This window comes from Malus domestica, chromosome 01 (assembly GCF_042453785.1).
Source record: "Malus domestica chromosome 01, GDT2T_hap1".
Lineage (NCBI taxonomy): Eukaryota > Viridiplantae > Streptophyta > Magnoliopsida > Rosales > Rosaceae > Malus > Malus domestica.
The window spans coordinates 2,985,791-3,007,464 of NC_091661.1; positions in this window are offsets into that span (position 1 = coordinate 2,985,791).

Consider the following 21,674-nt stretch of genomic DNA (forward strand, 5'->3'; position numbering starts at 1 on the left):
GAGAGTATTCTCCTTCAAACGGTTTGAAGGTTAGAGATCCCTTGTTGCGCATTCACTTGTCTCCATAGCTAAGCGGCTTGACCCCAACGATGCCGTGGACACCCTCCTGGTGGGATGACTTTGACATAATCAAAGATCAAGGTCTTAACCACAAGACAACTATGATGCCTCAGGTCAAAGGACTACTTTGCATTATCCCAACCATGAGTTCTCATGTGACATGGAATATGAGAACTCTTCGTTGATCGCGTTCAGTGAACTCATTCTCTATTGAGCACCTACCGTACTTGTCTTGATGTCACACACACCAATGACTAGAGACTAATCACTCTCCCTGAGAGAAGACATAGTACGTACCGATCTTGACGGACTGTCAATGCCCAATTGGCAATCCTATGATCAGGAACGTTTAGGATGTGTCTACGAAAGAATGGTCTCAAGAATCTAACTTCATTAGATTACATTCTCCCAATCACATATTCCTTGGACTTTATTGTTTAAGCATATAACATTTATATGAGACGGCTCAAACAATAATCTATGCCCTTTATATGTTAAACTAGATTAGTTTAACATGTGAAATGTCCGTAAAGTATCATCACATGATTGGCTTTAGGGCACATTTCCAACAGGTTGCACCTACAAATATAAGTTTTATGTATATGTCATGCATCTAACATGCAAAGTAAGAGAGGATTCATACAATCTAGTTATATGCCATGCTAGATATGTGAACATCTTAGTTGTGCATTTGAAGGAGATAAATTAAAAGATCATATCACTGATTCATGAATGTTTAGGGGAAGGCCTTTGTTTATTTGAATTCAGATTTATGTCCTAAAAACGTTTCTAACCTATTCCATGTCTTAGGTTTGTTTTTAGATAGTTCTAATTTTTCCCTTTTCTTTCTGTCTTTATTTCTTTTCCAAAATTACACAAACCCCCCATTTTAAGTCATAGCAGTCTTTAACTAATGCTAATTTGTGAGAGTCAAAGGTTTTACTAAGTTGTTTCTCAGTCCCTGTGGTTTGACACCTTTACTTGTGCCGCTATACTATCCTTATATTTGCACTCGAAAGGAACTTCAACAAAAGCCCAATACGAACCTTTCGTATAATTAATTAATCTTGACCATCCTCAATTAAACCATTTAATTGCTTATCCATCTCATTTATATTTCTTTACTTTCATCCTTACTCGATGTATGATCCATTAGGTTCCAATTAGCAAGGTAGAGGGCGATTGTTACTCTTAACAATCGATTATGAATTGAAACTACATTTCAATTCTCCCCTTGATGAACATTCGTGTTTGCTAATCTTTAGGGCTTCCACAAACCATAAGTGACCCTTAGCAGTATGTCATGGCTACCCAAGCTAAGTATAAGTGGTTGGAGAACCTATCCAGTTACAATTACAATGCAATACAGTCCTTCTTTAATACAATACTCTTAATCACATTGTTTGAATGATAGTTTGTTTCATGTCTTTTATCCAATGTGATACTTCTATATATGATTCAATTAAATATGATTTGGAACAAACTTCCTAAGTCATATTCATATGCTTTGCCCAAAGACTACTGAATCATATCTCAGAGTATTCTCCCTCCACCATGGAAGGTTAGAGATCCTTTGTTGTGCATTCATATGCCTATATGACTAGATAGCTTGACCCTAACAATGTCGTGCACACTCTCGATGGAATGCCTTTGACATGATCAAAGATCAATGACCTAGCCATTAGAAATCTATCATGCCTCAGGTCAAAGGACTACTTTGCATATTGCAACTTATGAGTTCTTACATGACATGTATGTTCGAAGTCTCTTTTGATCGTAGTTCAATGTACTCGATTACCATTTTGAGCACCTATGTGTTTGTCTCAGTATCCAACACTAAATGACTTGAGACTAGTCATACTCATGCTTGAGTTAACATAACACATACTAACTTTAGCGGATTGTCAATGCCCAATTGGCAATCCTATGGCTAGGAACGTTTTAGGAATAAACATAAGAAAAGGGTCTCGTTAATCTAACTTACTTAGATCACTTCTCTCTTAGATTAAATACTTTCATTGGATACCCTTATTGCTTAAACACATAATACAATAAATAATGATTAACAACAAGCTTTGCCCTTCATTAAACATATAATAGTTTAACACAATAAGTATTCCAAATCTATTAAATCAAATTAGTGGATTTTTGGGCATACTTCCAACAGCTGCTCCTCTTAAATGACTGGTTCTGGCGGGGGTCGAAAGAAGACTTACCATGGTTATTCTTCTTCTGAGAGCTTCCACCTACCTCGCCAACTATGCCACTTAGGCCATTCTTAGATTCCTCGATTCAAAGAAAAGCCTCATAAAATTCCTGGTAGGTAGTGCATGGAGTGCCCGATGCTAAGGATCGAAGTTGTTTTCATGTCCCCTTCTAGAATTTGAGTAGCATCTTAGAGGGGTCGTTGGCAATGGTAAGGCAATAGCAGGAAAGGTTAGTAAACTTCCTATGGTACTCCATCACCGTCATGTTACCTTGCCTCAACTCTATGAATTCGCTTCTCTTTCCAACTCGGTACTTCTGCAGCAAGTACTTGATCTTAAAGCGGGCCTTAAAGACTTTCCAATCTTCCTTTTTAGCTTTTGGTAATTTATCCCTCTCATGGGTCAACCAAGCCATGGTTTCTTCCCGTAAGAACCATGTAGCCGTATGTGCCCACTACTCCTCCGAAAAGTTATCTTGGTGTTACATGGGCGAGAAAGTCTTCTCTACGTGCTTGAACCATGTTTTTGCTTTCTTAGGTGCCTCAAAGCAAAAGAATTCTTTCACCTTGAGGCCATTAGCTATCTCAATAGGACTCTTGTTTTAGGGACAAAAAACATTTTGTAAGGTGCCAGCGATGGCCGCTCCAATATCTGAGAAGTCTGGGAAGGCAATATTTGTACGAGCTCGACGAGGAGGCATATTCTGGCATTAGAGATTTCAAGAAAGATTAGTGCTCAACATCAAGTATGTGAAGAGTGCGGGACCGACTACAACTAGGCTCTAATACCAAACTAACACTTCCCAACCCGGAATGTCCATGTGTCCATTCGAATCGTATATGTTGGCCGACACCTGGAGGGTGATGAAGCCATAAAGTATGGTTGGTGTGTAAAAGTGAGAATAAATTTAAATTTTAAATAAATAAACTAGAGTGCATAGTGTGATTTGGTGGTAACCCTTATTACAAACGTGAAGTTCAGAGCATAGTACATAAAGATCAAAGTTGTCTCATCCGTAAAGGATGATTATTTAATACATAAGTAGCCTCCTTTGACCGAAGAACAGTCAGCTACTTCCACTAAAACATTGTACTCCCATGAGCTCAATCTTTATGTCTTGGAGGGGGTGAAAAACAAGGGTTAATGGGCCTTTAAAATAAAGTTTGAAACCTTTTTGAAAACGTGTAACCCCTCGCTATAAAACAAGTATATGATTTCCCAAAGTAATAATATAGTAATAGGTAGTAGGTGATGTGAAAATTACTTGACACACAAATTAAACCCTATTGATGACAATTGTAGCAAAGATGTAAGTAGGGATCGTTCTAAACCGGGGATTAACTAGGGCTGCTAATCTACTGAAATTAAACTCTAAAACACTAAACTAGACTTAAAAACACAAGAATAGACTCTATAGACTCTAAACTGAAGACACTCAAATCTGCAAAACTAAGTGAAATTGACTCAATTCTAAACCTAACAAGTGATTTGGACGAAATTAAAACTTACTTTGACTCAAAAGATTAAAAGAAAACAGATTGTAACTTAACTAACTCAGAAAACACTTAAAAGACTCAAAACAGCACAATACTAACAATTAGACTCAAAACAGATTCTAGAGATGAAATTGTACGAAATTAAGACTAAACTAAGACCCAAACAATGTTTATGGACAGATTCTAACCTATATTGACTCAAAACACTCTAAAGAACCTAATTAGGACAGATTTTGACCTAATAACATAAAACAGAAAAGGGGGTTTGATTTCTGACGAAATTGAATTAAAACTAAACAAATTGCAAATCAAAGTAAACTAAAACGAAATTAAGATGAATTCAAGGGTGAAAAGCTAGTTAGAGGATCCTTCTCCACACATGAACATATGCAACATAAATCAATTTCCAGTAATGTTTCTTTAAACCATGAACGACAATGCCCCAAATTAATCGTGAATGCACAAATTAACTCTCAGATTTCCCTAAATTCATTGAATTGGATGAATGCATGCAACAACCCAAATTATTCTTCTCAAGTTCCCTATATGAACTGCATGATAGAGATACATTCAAAGATCATTAAACTCCATGGAAATCATAAGCATTGACAAGGCAATTATAACTATGAACTGCATGATACTTTTGCCAAGAATCTACTTAACACGATTGTGACTAACAATCTCCACTACTTGTAATTATAAGTTTCTAACGATTAGGTGAAAGTCCCTTATAATTTAGCATCAGATTCAAGCATGCAAACTAAGTAGGCCTCCTTAATCAACACACAAGAATAAGTTATCAATCAAATAGATAAGTAAATCGCATTCATATTTTACGAAACAATAACTGAAAGGAATCAATTCATATTAACATATGTCCATGGCTTCAAATTCACCACTAACTAATAAGAGTTTAGTTCCACATCTTCATAGCAATTGAAAAGCAAATTAAAATAAACATCGAAACTGAAACGAGGGAAGAAAGAACTCTTAAAACTCCCAAGGATGCAGATGGCTTGCGCACAAGGCCCTCCTTCATCAATGGAATGCACGACAAGGCTCTCCTTCTTCTCCAAAAGGTGCGACAGAGATGTATATGGATGGAGGATGGTGTTTCGTGATGTAGAATGGTGATTAGGGTTGCGGCAAGGTGTTTCTGAATGGTGTGAAGGGTGGTCACGAATTTAGGCTTTAAAACATCTATTTATAGGCATGGAAGCTAGGGTTTTCACAAAATCTGATGGGAAAAGGTTAGGGTTTTGGAGATAAAAGGCTTGGCCCATCCAAGGGAGAAAAGAATTAGGGTTTTATGCAGATTTTTAGGCTTCTAGAACATTAGGTGCGGCACAAACCCTAGGGGAGATAAATTAGGGTTTAACTTAGCAGAAATAAAAGGCTTAAGCCCTAGGGTTTGCGGCAAAAGGGTTTAATCCACCAAGGAAAGGGTTTTGGCCCACTTTGTTTATGAAAAGGATTTGTATAACCCAAATCCACAAGGAATAAGGCTAGCCAAATCAGAATCCACATGTAATTGGCTTAGGAAAGGCACGGCTTGGGCTTAGAACATAGGTGAGAGAGGATTAGGAAACTTCCAATCCAAGAATAGAAACTTTCAAGAATGGAAACCTCCAAGAATAGCAACTTCCAACTTTAGAAACTTTGGTTTCCAATTCTGAACTCTTTGTTCTTCATTTTCATTTCTTCATTCATTATTCATTCCTAGCCTCCTTTGATCTTCAATTTCGTCCATTTCTTTTGTTCCAAACATGCGCCATTCAATCCAAGCTTCATTTTGCTCCAAAAAGCTCCAAAATGCATCTTTTTGTGTAATATGCCCTTAAAACCTGAAAACACATGAAACTAGCTTAAAAGACTACTTTAACTTAGAAAACATAGTAAAAATGCATAAGAACTAGCTAACTAAGGCGCATAAATATGCTCCTATCAGTAGGGAACCCTACAGCACAAATGAGTTAAAGGATATAGGGTGCTACTATGAAATATCACATCAACAACTCAAATCATTGATATAAAATCACAGTTATGAAAATTATTAAAAATCACGGCTATGAAAATCGTGCTTCATTATCTATGTAGGCACACAAGTCATACAGAAAGTAGTGGCATGAATAGGCTGGGTGTATGTTTTATGTTCTAGTACTACATCATGTGAAGCTGGTGATAGGAGCATATTTTTGCGACTTAGTTAGCTTGTTTTCTTGCATTTTCATAGTTAGTTTCTGTTTATTATAGTGATTTAAGCTATTTTCGTGTGTTTGTAGGTCCAAATGACAAAGTTGGCAAGAAAGTGCAATTTGGAGCATTTTAGAGCAGTTTTGAGCTTGGAATGGATATCATATGTGGGGAGCACTTTGGATGGACGTTTTTGAAGTTCAAAAGGCTAGGAATATGCTAAGGAGATGAAGAAAATAAATCTAAGACAAAGAAGATAAGGAATCAGCTCAAAAGAAGGAAACATTATCCAAAACCTTATCTTATCCAAACTAAACTTATCTTATCTTATCCTACATTAATTCCAGCTGCAAAGGGCGATCAATTACACATTAAATCACCTAAATACCCCTTTCTAGAAGCCTTATCACCTGCCCTAGATTGGTGCCACACCTTTTATTGCTTTTCTTCTAGAAATCTGTCAGATATTCCATACTAGAAGCTTTGGCCGAATTTCCTAGTCCTTTTTCTCTAGGATTGTGTAATCCTTTTCCTTCTTGGTTTCTGTCAAACCCTAGTCCTTTTTCGTCAAGAATTGTGTCAAAATTTATCCTTCTCATCTTAGGATTTATGCCGAGTTCCCTAGGTCTATATATACATATTCTCTGCGGCACAATTAAAACACTACCCCCCATATAATTCTACACTACAATTCACACCAATTACATAGAAATTCATCAAGTGCCGCAACAAAGAAGGAAGGAAGGAGAAGGAGGAGCTTTGTGCCATGGCTTGCAATCTAAGGAAGGTTCGAAATCTGCCATTGGAGTTGTTAGGACGTTCCTGGTTCTTTCTATCCTTAGTTTTAGTTCAATGTTTGTTTTAATTTGGTTTTATGTTTTCAAAGACATGAGGAACTAATTTCTTTATAGTTGGAGGTGAATACGAATCCATGATTATATGTTTTATATGAACTGATTACATCCAGTTATTGTTTCTTGAGTCTTGAATGTGATTTGCTTATCTGAGTTATCAAAACTTATTTATGTATGTAGACTGAGGGTCGACACTTAATTTGCATGCATGAATTTGATGCTAAAGTATAAGGGAGTTTCACCTAATTGTTATGAACTTATATTCACAAGTAGTGAAAGTCACTAGTCATGATTGTGTTAAGTGAATCCTTGGTAGGAGTATCATGCTTTTCATAGTTATGAATACCTCGTCAATGCTTATGGTTTTCAAAGAACTTAATGACCTTTGATATGTCTTTCTATCATGCTTTTCATAGTTAGGGAACTTGATAAGGATAATTTGATGGTTGCGATGCGTATTCCATCCAATTCAATGAATTAAGGAAAATCTGATGGCTAATTTGTGCTATCATGGTTAACTTGGGGTGTTGTCATTCATAGTCTAAAGGAATAATAATTGGAAACTGGTTTGTATGCATATGTCATGTGTGGAGAAGGACCCTCTAACTAGCCTTTCACCTTTTTTAATTCACCTTAAATTTGTTTTCATTGTTTGTTTCTACAAGGTATCTTGTTTTAAGTTTTAAATTCGTCAAAAACAATCCCCCATTCATTAAGTCTTGTTAGTTGAGTCATAATATGTTTTCTTTTAATCTTTTGAGTCAAGTTTAGTTAAAATTCGTCCAAAGTCATCCTTAGTGTTAGTTTGGAGTCAGTTTGCTTGTTTTGTGCTGTTTTAAATAGTTTGAGTCAGTTTTGAGTCATAAGAGTCTAGTTTAGTGTTTTCAAGTCTAGTTAAGTGTTTTTGAGTTAAATTTGAGTAGATTAGCAGCCCTTCTAATCCCCGGCCTAAAACAATCCCTACTTTGATATACTACAATCATAGGGTTTAAATTTGAGTGTTAGAATATTTCACATCAGCTGGCGCTACCCACATCACATACGAGTCCAAACAACAAACCTAGGGACAGGCTGGCACCTAACTTTGGATCCAAAGCAAATGTAAACGGTGCATGTGAACATACATGTGAAGCTAGTCCTTGGCCCATGACAGCACAACTAACTAATAAACATCGTTCACATATGTAACAATGAGAAAATATAATGCATAAAGATGTCATGCCACATTTTGTACTCGCAGTTAATAAAAAATATGAAGTGTAGAAAATCTAATAAGACGATAAACATAACATGTCACATCAATTATGCAAAGAAACAATTACGCGAAAAATCACACACACACACACACACACACACACACACACATATATATATATATATATATATTAAGAATAAAAAAACTCACTCACTGATATGTAGCAGGATCGCAGCCGCCCAACCTATTCTGTCTGCGGTAATCCTCTGGAATATCCTCTCCTATATGGGAAACTACTATACTAATCATCAAACTAATAATAATTGATGCAAAACACCTAATTTTCCCTTAGTTTTCTCAAAAATGGAATTTGTAGACAATTGGTATTGAATTTGGAAAAACGGAGTGCGAAAACAGAATCAGCGCGTCGAAATACTCTAGGAAGGGTCCTGGGCAATTTTTCAATAAGTCAACTTTGGTCAACTAATGGTTAATAGTCAACTTTAACGGAATATAACTGAGAATTTTCCCTCCAGATTCGAAAATGGATTTTGAAATGGTTTGGTTTGTTGCAGATTTTCGTTGAATTTTCTAGAGAAAATTCAAATGCTCCGTTCAAAGCCATTTCATAACCACATTTTGCTCATAATATATCAAAACGAAGCTTAGGATGAGAGGAATAAGATTATACCTATTTTAAGGCCAAAAGTTGGTCGGAGATAGTAAAAAAATGACTTGAAAGTGATGGACCGAGTTGAAGTTCTCCGTTTTTGTCAGTTTTGAAGTGGATTTGAGCATGCAAGCTCAAACCTGGCCTAGGGGTTGTGGGAAGTCGTCCGACACCTTCAAACTCAACCACATCAACAAGGTTTCATTGGGTGTAACTTAGAAAAACCTACAACTCGCCGTAAAACACGGTGGACTAGGAAATCGTCTATGCTTTCACCAAAACATGCATGCATGCATGAAACCTTGTTAGAACTTGAAGAAACCTTAAGAAAGAAGGTTGAAGCTTACTGAGTTGGAAGTGGTTTGATTCGTCGGGGTTTCATCGAGTTACGTAACAAAAAGTTCATATTTTTCCCAAGCTAGCGACAACCACAAGGTTTTGGACGAGTTACAGAGATCATTAGGAATATTTTGGGTGAGATTGTGAAATTTTTAGGAGTGGTGTGGTGGTGTTTTGGTGTGTTACCGAGAGGAAGAGAGTGAGGAGAGAGCAATGGGAAAGCAAGCTGGGAAATGTGAGAGGGAGAGAAAGTTTAATGGGTGGAGAGAGAAAGGGAGAGATGTGAGGGAGAGTGAGAGAAAGAGAGAGAGCCGGCTAAGTGAGGGGAAAAGGACAAAGTGATGGGGAGTCATGATGTCTGATGGAATTGAATGAGAGGAATGAGGTTTTAAAATCTTTTAAAACTATTATTTTAATGGCACTTGCATGTTTTTGGATTTCCATCAAGAAACATGAGCAGGCTTTCACCTTGCACAAAGACACTCACACACTCAAATCTAATAAAATAAAAATTAAAACCAACTTGCTTCTCCTTAATCACATCAGTCAATTCATGCAAGTTTTTACACTGCATAAATGATGATTTCGTGTTCCAAATAGCACCCATGCGGTGGTGTGTGCTGCACAATAAGGAAATCTAGGTTTTGAATTTGTCTTAGGTATTTTTACACAACTTTAAACGTAACTTTTTCGTTATAACTCAGAATTCAATTATGTCTGCGGCCACGTATTTGTAAAAATAAATACTATTCAAAAATAGTAATATAAGAATGGGAATGTGAAAGGAAAATTGAGGTCCATGTGGAAGGCTTATGTAACATCCCACATCGCCAGGGGAGCGGATCCTGTAAGCCTTATATGTATATTCCCATCTCTTCTTAGCATGAGGCATTTTGAGAGATCACTGGCTTCGGGTTCTATCGGAACTCCGAAGTTAAGTGAGTTCGCGCGAGAGCAATCCTATGATGGATTGTAACATCCCACATCGCCCAGGGTAGTGGATCATGTAAGCCTTATATGTATATTCCCATCTCTTCCTAGCACAAGGCCATTTGGGAGCTTACTGGCTTCGAGTTCCATCAGAACTCCGAAGTTAAATGAATTCGTGCGAGAGCAATCCCATGATGGGTGACCTATTAGGGAGCTCTCGTGTGAGTTCCCAGAAACAAAATTGTGAGGGTGTGGTCGGGGCCCAAAGCGGACAATATAATGCTACGGTGGAGTCGAGCCCGGGATGTGGTGGGGGCCCGGGCTGGGATGTGACACTTACGTGGCATCTCAAGGGCATTTTAGAAATTTCATTGCTACTGGGAATAAAATATATTAAATTTCAGGGTGGGATGTTACAAAATATGAGATAAAGAAACAAAAAGATAACTATACTTTGAATGACACACCCCGACCCAGAATGTCCACTAAGACTCCGAATTGAGCTGTGCTGGCCGACACCTGGAAGGTGACAAAGCCATAAAGTGTGATGATGTGGAAAAATGTGAATAAATTTAAACCTAAGAGTGCCTAAATACCAAAGTGCGCTGGTGAGCGGGAATGAACCCATTTCACACGTGATTACATAGCATAAGTAAAGTACAGTAAGGTAAGATAAGGCTTATACCATCATAGGAAGCCACCTGTAGAGGGATATGCCACGAATCCTCATCGATACGGAAACTTTGCAACTAGAACCTGAAGGGGCGAAAAATAGAAAATGTGAGTGGGCAAAAACAAAGCTTTTCAAAAACCATATCACTTATGAAAGGTAGTAACCTGTATAATTTCCCAGGAAATAGATTACATACATATATCGAAACCACATTCGAAATAGCAAAATCTACATATATGTCATGTCAAATATCTCAGCATCAAGAACGAGTAAACCAGGTGAAGTAAATCAATGAAAGTAATATGTCAGCCAGATCCACATATTGTGGCCTGTATCGCTAAACCTCTAGCTCATAAAGTACACCTGCACACGAGTCAGAACCACCTATAGTGGTCTGTACGACAGGACTGGGAGTAAATAATTATGCTCAAGTGCTACGATCACGTGAAGATTGTGCGAATAATCGCAGGTCACCTACGAGTCTGAACCACCTATAGTGGTATGTACGATAGGACTGTGCACCAAACTTGGATCCAAGGCGAACGTATGGTGCAGGAAGTGAACATAACGTGAAGGATTGTGCCCTGGCCACGGGCAGGAGCACTAACACCAGGGTGCAGGTTTATGAGCTCTAAATGCATCTATGTATAACGATCATAATGCAACTCACAATCATCAATACATATACTCACCTGGAACTTACCAGAGCATCCGCAACGTCAAACAATATCATACACAACTAATAGAAGCTTATTCTAAGATATAAAGCATTTGACATGGCATTTAAAATACAAAATCATTTAAATCAAATTTTCTAGGAAAACGCAAAGCATATATACATATATATAAAAAACCAAAAGCCCACTCACCTGGAGTCTGCGCTACAACTCGTTAGCGCACACACCGAGGCATCATGAACGATCAATGTCTAGAACAATTATCAAATCACATCTCAGAATTCTTATCGATAGAATACATAATTTACATAAAACTCACCCCTACGATTCGATCCAGAAGATCCGTATCATAGATTTACGATCCGTTACTTCCAAAGATCCACATTATGCTTCTAGAACAACATTCTAAAGTTTCATTACAATTCAACGGTTGGATCTCCACCAATTGCAAATTCAAGTGGCGGTCAACGTTTTATTTTACTAATTACAAATCCAATTCAGGACGATCCCTGCGTCGGATTCCTGATCCGAAAATTCCTATGATCGTCAAATATTATGTACTATAACATATTAAAGGTTGGTGATGATCCAACGGTCGGATCGTCGATTCATATGTTTACCAAGTAACGTATCGTAATGAATGTAGGTTTAAACGATCAACCGACGTTATACGAATATCAAAACTGAATTCAAGAGACCTAATTTAGCCTAAAAGTATCATTGACGGTCCCCTGGCCACGCACCATCACGTGTGGCTGTCGGCCGCCCCGATTCGCTGGAAAATTCAACTATTTCTAAAAATTACCAAATTTTACACAATTGTAGGTCTTAATGAGAAGAGTAAACTTTATACATGTGGCCAAGTCTAATTTGGCCGGGAAACACTTGAAATTACCCACGAACCACCAGAACCCTAGTATTAGTTGTGATTTGATTCGACCTCCAATCTTGCTCTGACGCCTCCACCACTACTTGGGTTTTGTTCCTGGGTTTTAGGGGAGTGTTTTGGTAGTGGTAATTGGAGGAAAATGTTTCACAATTGGTAGATTTCGAGCAAGGTTCCCCGCGGCACCCACATGTGTTTCTTCACCAAACTACAATCAAATTCCTTTTGTTTTTGGGTGGAATTGCAAGAGGGGAGGTTGTGGAAGTAGTTTGCAAGTGATGGATGGATGAAAATCTCCTGAAAAATGGTGGAAGGTGGCCTGAATTTCACCGGGTCAGGTTTGTGGTGCACGGGTCCGATTTGGGTGCTCCTCACCCCTCTCCTTTGTCTCCTTGTTCTTCCACCCAATTGTCCGTCCTTCTTCCTCTCTCCTCTCCCGATTCGCCACCATCTCCCCTCCTTTTTCCTTCTGAAACTCTCCCTCCTTTCTCTTGTTGCCATTCGGCAGTTTCTAAATATATATATATATATATATATATTTTTTTTTTTCTTTCTTTCACAAAATAGCCTCAAACACATATAATAATACTTATGAAAATATATATAATAAATGTAAATCCTTAGAAACGTAGTTTTCAGATTTGTAGTTCCGTAAGACTTCAACTGTAGCTCCAAATTCACTTCCTCTTGCGTCTATACGTTCATATCACTGGATACTACGCAAATATGCTAAAGAAATAAGTCATATGTCTCACTAAACATTGGTCAATGAAAGTCAATACCCTCACCTCTAGGGCATTTTCATAAAATAACGCATTTAAAATTTGTAAAAACATAAAATTAGGGACGAGTCTTCACTATCTACCCACCTTAAAAAAATTTCCTCCCCAAAATTTGAAATCATTTGTTATACATAAAATGCTCCGAAAAATCGTAAGAAAATGTACACATACAGAAGAAATTAAACTAGAGCGGTTGCATAAAAGGGAAAGCCATTCTATCGTGATCGGATTGCAATTATTCCTCTTCCATGCCCCCAAGCTCCTATTTTCTTTCTCCTTGAGTATAATACTTCAATATAAAATTCTTTACGAAAACCCCAAGTCAAAAATAAATATGTAAAAACATAATAGGAAATTACGTATTTAAAAATAATAATGTAAAGTTAAAGTAATTGCATTGAAATCAGAGACCGAACATAGAAAAATTTCATCTATGCTTTCGTATACGGACCTAGTTACCCACTTGCTTAACGAACCCAACAGTAAGTTATTGATACTATAGGCTGCAGCCCGTAATACCAATAACTCACTATCGTCTCGACAAGCAAATAAGGAATTCCCGAGGGTGCAATATTACCATCTTGCCCCTCATTGGGAAATACACATACACGCCTCTATCATGCTCACACACTACCTTATCAGGCAACATCGTCAATACCATAAAATTCCATATCACAATCTCGACCATTCAAATACCTGCTCACAATACTCTTCTGAAAATCGCATATTACTCATACATATTTATACCATTTCTCAAATGATGATATGCTCATAACCAGGAATGTAACCACAATTACACATAACTCTAACAAGATAAGCGTCTAGAGAATATGCATTATGCATAAGTCTCTGTATGCCGACTCCAATAGTACCATAGCTAACCGTAGTTACCAGTAACTACAATAGAGATAATGCTATGTTACAACCATGCTACTCATGGAACGAACAAAATGCAACACACCTACTAAGGTTTGAGTAGCTCGTTCCAGACTAATCGTTAGTCTAGGGGTAGAAATGTGATACTAAACAACATCTAATACTCATAACCTTAACAAAGACTTCCAAAGGCTTGGAAGTGAAACATGTAGCACGATGAAATATAAATATATTCAGATAATAATCTGGTCTGGTTTTTATTTGCTTGAACTAGCATAGAAGTCTAGAAGCAGCTCTCTCATAATACCATCCTCCTCCGAAAGCAAACAGAGAAGAAACTGTGGTTGTCTAGAAAGTTTGGTTTTTATTTCTTCAAACATCCTTCCTACTCTAACCAAAGGCGAGGTGCGCCTAGACTAAGAATTCTCTTCAAACACCTCAAATGGAGCCTCAATTTTAATTCCTTTCCCATCTCCACATTTGATCATATCACGAACGAGGACTTATAGATCACGTCACGCAGAGAAGTTACCAACATCCTACTTCTATTTTAGTTGTCTTCACAAGTGTCTTGTTGTTGAAATTCCAACGCCCATTTTAAGGAAAGAAATCATCGTCAATACTTTAAGCTTTGAGGCTGAAAGAATACGGCTTTCCACTTAAGTAAAGCTACCACTAATTAAAACACCACATAAGCATAGCATTGGTTCAACATCATGATTATTGATTTTCACATTCTCTACACGTACAAAATACTTCGTACAGAGAGTTGTATAACGATACTTCCCAACTCCATTTAGATAACAAAAGTGATTATAACCATTCGAACTCCTTCTTGATGGATCAAAGGTAACGTCATATCGATACTCAAATTTTCCAACTGAAATAGAATAGGACAAGCTGAAAATGTTCAAGGGTATATATGTCCTTTTTGTACAACCGGACTGATATACGATAATGTATTCGTAATTGTTGATTTAGTCCTTCTACTGCCGCTGTCAGAAACTTAGCTCATTCCAAGAGTAAATGTACTTAAGAAATTCTAAGGTTGATAAGAATTTTGGACACGTTCTCCACAGAGAAATGTTATTTGATTTTCAAGCAAAGATGGTAAATGTTGACTCCCAGTCATACACATTGGAAATATAAGTGATACTCCATCATGCTGCCTCTACATAGCCAAAACATCCAAGGATACGTCGTTATGAATCTCCAAAAGATCAACGTCATCGAAGAGTGTAACGCGATGGTGAAATGAGACAATAGTTCGGTTGTCAGAAATTGTCTTCATTTCCAACTTTTCAAAACAAGCTAACCTTCCTCGGCCGAAAAGTGAAGAAGGAAACTGTAGCCTAGAATTCACTGATAAATTGTCGATAAAATTGACAAGACTAAGATTATCTTGAATGCACAACACTTTGTAAGAATATCAACTTTCTTCCGTTACAAGCTTTTTGAGAAAAGAAAATAATCTCGTCCATTGAGATCACGTCTCCCAAGAAAAGTACCAATTTACTCAAAGCTTTGAGTCGAAAAAATCTAGTAACAAGCTGACTAACAGAGCTTAGAGAATTTGGTCTCACTATCAAGGTAGATAAGAAAATTGAAGGAAGATTTTGTGAAAACATGTTCATTTGAGCAACATCTATAAGCATGCAATTAACAATTAAAGGCGGAATCATGCTAGCATGCACTTAAAAACAAAACATTACCCATGAAATTCAAAGCCTAGTAGATTGGTGAACCAAGAATCAACTCAAAACAAAGTGAGTTGAGATTTATACCTTTGTAGATTCCTCTTTGCATAAGCAAAGGCTAATCACCCAAAGAGAGGGCCTTCATTCCTTGCATCTTAGATCTATGGATTTGGATGGAAGAATAGATTCTCCAAGTTCCCAAAATAGAGAACCTCTAAGTCTCTACACCAAGGTTAGATTGGAGAAGAAATGAGTGACCTTGGAGGAGTTGGATTGCTAGCTAATCCCTCCAAGGGGGCCGGCCTCCTAGAGAGAAAAGGAGAGACATGTTCTCTCCAATTTTCTCCAAAAGAACCCTTAATGAATTTAGGCTATAAAGTCCTTTATATAGTCCCTTCAAATAAGTGACCTAAAGAACCAAAAAGCCATTCTCTCTAACATGGCCGGCCATAAGGGTTTTATTGGGCTTTTGGGCCTTTGTGAATTAATAGTCATTAAGTTGTCATACAACTTAAGTCAATGGGCTTGACGTTCGAAGCCCATTGGGCCTTGAGGCCCAAAACTAACCCGTGGTCTTTTAACGAACTTATTCGTTTGATTAATTAACATATTAATTAATCCTTGCCATAAATAATTAAACCATTTAATTATTCTTACTCATCTCCGTTGTTTCTTCAATCTTTACCTTACACGGTGTACGATCCATTTGGTTCCTTTTAGCGAGGCAGTGGGTGATTAGAACTCTTTCAAACCGATTGTGAATTGAAACTTACTTTCAATTCTCCCTTTAGTGATTATACACGTTTAGGGCTTCCACAAACCATAAGTGACACCTAGCAGCATATCATGGTTACCCAAGCTAATCAGAAGAGGTGGATAACCTATTCAGTTTAGGATTACAAATGCAATACGGTATTTCTCTAATACAATACTCTTGACCACATTGTTTGGTTTGATAGTTTATTCATGTCTACTATCCAATGTGATTCGTTTACTTATATGATTACCTTGAATGTGATTTGGAACGCCTTCCTAAATCTCATTCATACTCTGATCAGAGATTTTCAATCATATCATAGAGTATTCTCCCCCAAACGGTTTGAAGGTTAGAGATCACTTGTTGCGCATTCAATTGCCTCCATGGCTAAGTGGCTTAACCCCAACGATGTCGTGGACACCCGCGGATGGGGTGACTTTGACATAATCAAAGATCAAGGACTTAACCACAAGACAACTGTGATGCCTCAGGTCAAAGGACTACTTTGCATTATCCCAACCATGAGTTCTCATGTGACATGAATATGAGAACTCTTCGTTGATTGTGTTCAGTGAACTCATTCTCTATTGAGCACCTACGTACTTGTCTTGATGTCACACACACCAATGACTCGAGACTAGTCAGTCTCCCTGAGAGAAGACACAGCACGTACTGATCTTAACGGACTGTCAATGCCCAATTGGCAATCCTATGATCAGGAACGTTTAGGATGTGTCTACGAAAGAATGGTCTCATGAATCTAACTTCTTTAGATTGCATTCTCCCAATCACATATTCCTTGGACTTATCGTTTAAGCATATAACATTTATATGAGATGGCTCAAACAATAATCTTTGCCTTTTATATTTAAACTACATTAGTTTAACTTTGTGAAATGTCTGTAAAGTATCATCATATGATTGGTTTTAGGGCACATTTCCAACAAAAATCACCAATAAGACCGCTACAAATTCATCACACCATGAAGGCAAACTTGGATTACAAAGGTTGGTTGACTAGACCATCAGTTCGAAGTAGGGTTTTAACCGATCAAGTTGCTAAAATCTAGGTACAAACCTAGGGTTCAGTCTTTCGCCTTTGTGAATAAGTTTGAAGTTCCCTAGATAAAATGTTTGATTGGGTACTTCCCCAATTAGTAAGCTTTAATAACTAAGTTCTCTTAACGAAGTAAGACTCGATCGAAAAGTCAAAAGGAAAACTGATATAGGAGTTGCTCGAATGGACCCAAGGAAACTAGTGTAATATGAAAAAGTAGATCGATGATAATATCTCAGGTAAGGCTTTGGAATATGTCGCCTGAATGTACGTCTTTAAAACGTAACATAATATTTCCTTTCACCACGCCGCATGCTAATAGGTCCTCAAAGCTTTCTAAATACTCAGCTCACTCTAACAGTGAGAAATTAACTCGTACTTCGATTCTCTTATCTTCCCGTAGAACTGATGCAGAAGGTGACTAGTCGAAAATATTATGTTTACCTAGATAGGTGATAAGGTAGAAACAACTATGAGTTTACTGTCCTACTACAAAGCTTGCTCCTAACTTTTCGAAATTTAGTTTCTTCAGCTTCAACAGTCATTGTTAATCAAATCTATTTGTCGTGCTGCTAATTGACACATATACGATGATTTTGATATTGTTTGCTACCTTGAAAATGTACATCGGCATTTTGGCACAAGGGTATCACTTCCAGATACTAGCAAGTCTCTGGTATCAGAAATCATACTGCCCGAATACTGATTGACAGTTCATGGATATAAAATAATATCGTCAATTAATAGCGCCACTATAGGCTGATTACAGACAAGAGCCCGCTCAGGTAGTGGTTTTTAGACAACTGCTAAGGAATTGGTCCTATGAGGGGTTCCATAATTCTAGGGGAAATACTCGGTACCTCAAAGATTTTGCACCATTCATAGGTATAACAACTCGCACTCTGGTGCCTATACTCATCGAAATGACGAGCACATCACCAAAAGAAATTCAGGTACTGGTATTGGTTAGGATTCCCAAGCTAGAAAGGGAAATTTACTAATAATCTACTTTAAAACAAGTTTAAACAGAAGTCGATCTTCCTCCTGATGATCCAAAATGATAACTAGTGTTTAAGAGGATTAGTACTATCAGGGACCAAAAATGATTGTTCCCCCTAATGTTCTTATGTCAAGTGTTATCCTTTTAGCACCCTACTATCACTTAAGACAATTTTTGGAATCTTAACGTAGTAAACTTCGTAGAAATCCTAATAAATGGTATACTAATGAATACTGCCAAGGGATCAAAATCAATTCTAGTTTCCTATCTCGAAAGGGTTGATAATGATGGCTAAAGAATAATGATGGAATAGATTTATAAACCCCTGGATACATTGATATCGATACATTAACCCTGCTTTAGGGCCATCAACTAGTCTCAAGTCTACGTCTTTCCTTGGCAAGAAAGTTCTTCTCTTTAAGTCTAAAAATGTTTGCCAAAGTGACCTTCTAAAATATCAACAAGTCTGCAAAACTGCCCAAAACTTAGGAAAATAACACATTTTTTGTAGTCGACGAGGTGGAAAATTAGGCCCAAGAACATAGAATGCTTTCATCACTCGTGTGATGGATGCAATACTGCCCGACTTATGCTCTGATACCAAACTGACACACCCTGACCCGAAATGTCCACTAGGACTCCGAATTGAGCTGTGATGGTCGACATCTGGAAGACGACGAAGCCATAAAGTGTGATGATGTGGGAAAATGTGAATAAATTTAAACCTAAGAGTGCCTAAATACCATAGTGTGCAGGTGAGCAGGAATGAACCCACTTCACACGTGATTGCAGAGCATAAGTAAAGTACAGTAAGGTAAGATAAGGCTTATACCATCTTAGGAAGCCACCCATAAAAGGATATGCCACGAATCCTCATCAATACTGAAACTTTGCTAATGGAACCTGGAGAGGCGAAAAACAAAAAATGTGAGTGAGCAAAAACTTTTCAAAAACCATTTCACTTATCAAAGGTAGTAACCCCCTCGCTGTAAAACTCGTATAGTTTCCCAGAAAATAGAGTACATACATATATCGAAACCACATTCGAAATAGCAAAATCCACATATATGCCATGTCAAATATCTAAGCATCAAGAACGAGTAAACCAGGTGAAGTAAATCAATGAAAGTAATATGCTAGCCGGATCCACCTACTGTGGCCTGTACGGCTAAACCTCTAGCTCATCTAGTATGCCTACACACGAGTCGGAACCACCTACAGTGGTCTATACGACAAGACTAAGAGTAAATAATTACGCTCAAGTGCTACGATCACGTGAAGACTTTGCGAATAATCGCGGGTCACCTAAGAGTCGAAACCACCTATAATGGTCTGTACGACAGGACTGTGCATCAAACTTGGATTCAAGGTGAGCGTACGATGCAAGAGATGAACATCACGTGAAGGACTGTGCCCTGGCCAAGGGCGAGGGCACTAACACCGGGGTGTAGGTTTATGAGCTCCAAATGCATCTATGTATAACCATCATAATGCAACTCACAATCATCAATACATATACTCACTTGGAACTTACCAGAGCATCCACAACGTCAAACAATATCATACACAACTAATAGAAGCTTATTCTAAGATGTAAAGCATTTGACATGGCATTTAAAATACAAAATCATTTAAATCAATTTTTCTGGGAAAACGCAAAGCATATATACATATATATAAAACCAAAAGCCCACTCACCTAGAGTCCGCACTACAATTCCCTAGCACACACATCGAGGCGTCATGAACTATCGGTGTCTAGAACAATTATCAAATCACATCTCAGAATTCTTATCGATAGAATACATAATTTACATAAAACACAACCCTACGATTTGATCTGGAAGATCCGCTTCATAGATTTCTGATCCGTTACTTCTAAAGATCTACATTATGCTTCTAGAACAATATCCTAAAGTTTCATTACGATCCAACGGTTGGATCTTCGCCAATTGCAAATTCCAGTGGCGGTCAACGTTTTATTTTACTAACTTGCAAATCCAATTCGCGAAGATCTATGCGTCGGATTCCCGATCCATAAATTCCTATGATCCTCAAATATTATGTAATATAACATATTAAAGTTTGGTGACGATCCAACGGTCGGATGGTTGATTCATTTTTACCAAGTAACGTATTGTAATGAATTTAGGTTCAAACGATCAACCTACGTTATACGAATATCAAAACTAAATTCAAGACATCTAATTTAGCCTAAAAGTAGCATCGACGGTCCCCTGGCCACGCGCCGCCGCGGGTGGCGGTCGGCTACCTCGACTTGCCAAAAAATTCAACTATTTCTAAAAATGACCAAATTTTACAGAATTGTAGGTCTCTATGAGAAGAGTAAACTTTATACCTATGGCCAAGTGTAATTTGGCCAGGAAACACCTAAAATTGCCCACGAACCGCCGAAACCCTATAATTGGGTGTGATTCGGTTCGACCTCCGAACTTGTTCCGACGCCTCCACCACTGCTTGGGCTTTGTTCCTAGGTTCTAAGGGAGTGTTTTGGTAGTGGTAATTGGAGGAAAATGTTTCACAGTTGGTGGATTTCGAGCAAGGTTCCCCGCAGCACCCACGGGTGTTTCTTCACCAAACTACAATCAAATTCCTTTTGTTTTTGAGTGGAATTGGAAGAGGGGAGGTTGTGGAAGTAGTTTGCAAGTGATGGATGGGTGAAAATCTCCTGAAAAATGGTGGAAGTTGGCCGAAATTTCACCGGTTCGAAACCGGGTCGAGTGTGTGGTGCATAGGTCGGATTTGGGTGCGCCTCACCCCTCTCCTTTCTCTCCTTGTTCTTCCCCCCGATTCGCCATCCTTCTTCCTCTCTCCTATCCCGATTTGCTACCATCTCCCCTCCTTTTTCCTCCTGAAACTCTCCTTCCTTTCTCTTGCTGCCATTTGACAGTTTCTAAATATATATATATATATATATATATATATTTTATTTTTTTTTTCTTTTTCCTTTCACAAAATAACCTCAAACTCATATAATAATACTTATGAAAATATATATAATAAATGGAAATCCTTAGAAACGTAGTTTTCAGATTTGTAGCTTAGTAAAACTTCAACTGTAGCTCCAAATTCACTTCCTCTTGCGTCTATGCATTCGTATCACCGAATACTACGCAAATACGCTAAAAGAATAAGTCGTATGTCTCACTAAACGTTGGTCAACAAAGGTCAATACCCTCACCTCTAGGGCATTTTTGTAAAATAACGCTTTTTAAATTTGTAAAAGCATAAAATTAGGGATGGGTCATGACATTGAAAATGGCATCACACAAACTAAATATTGTCTAATCAATACTTCAACAACA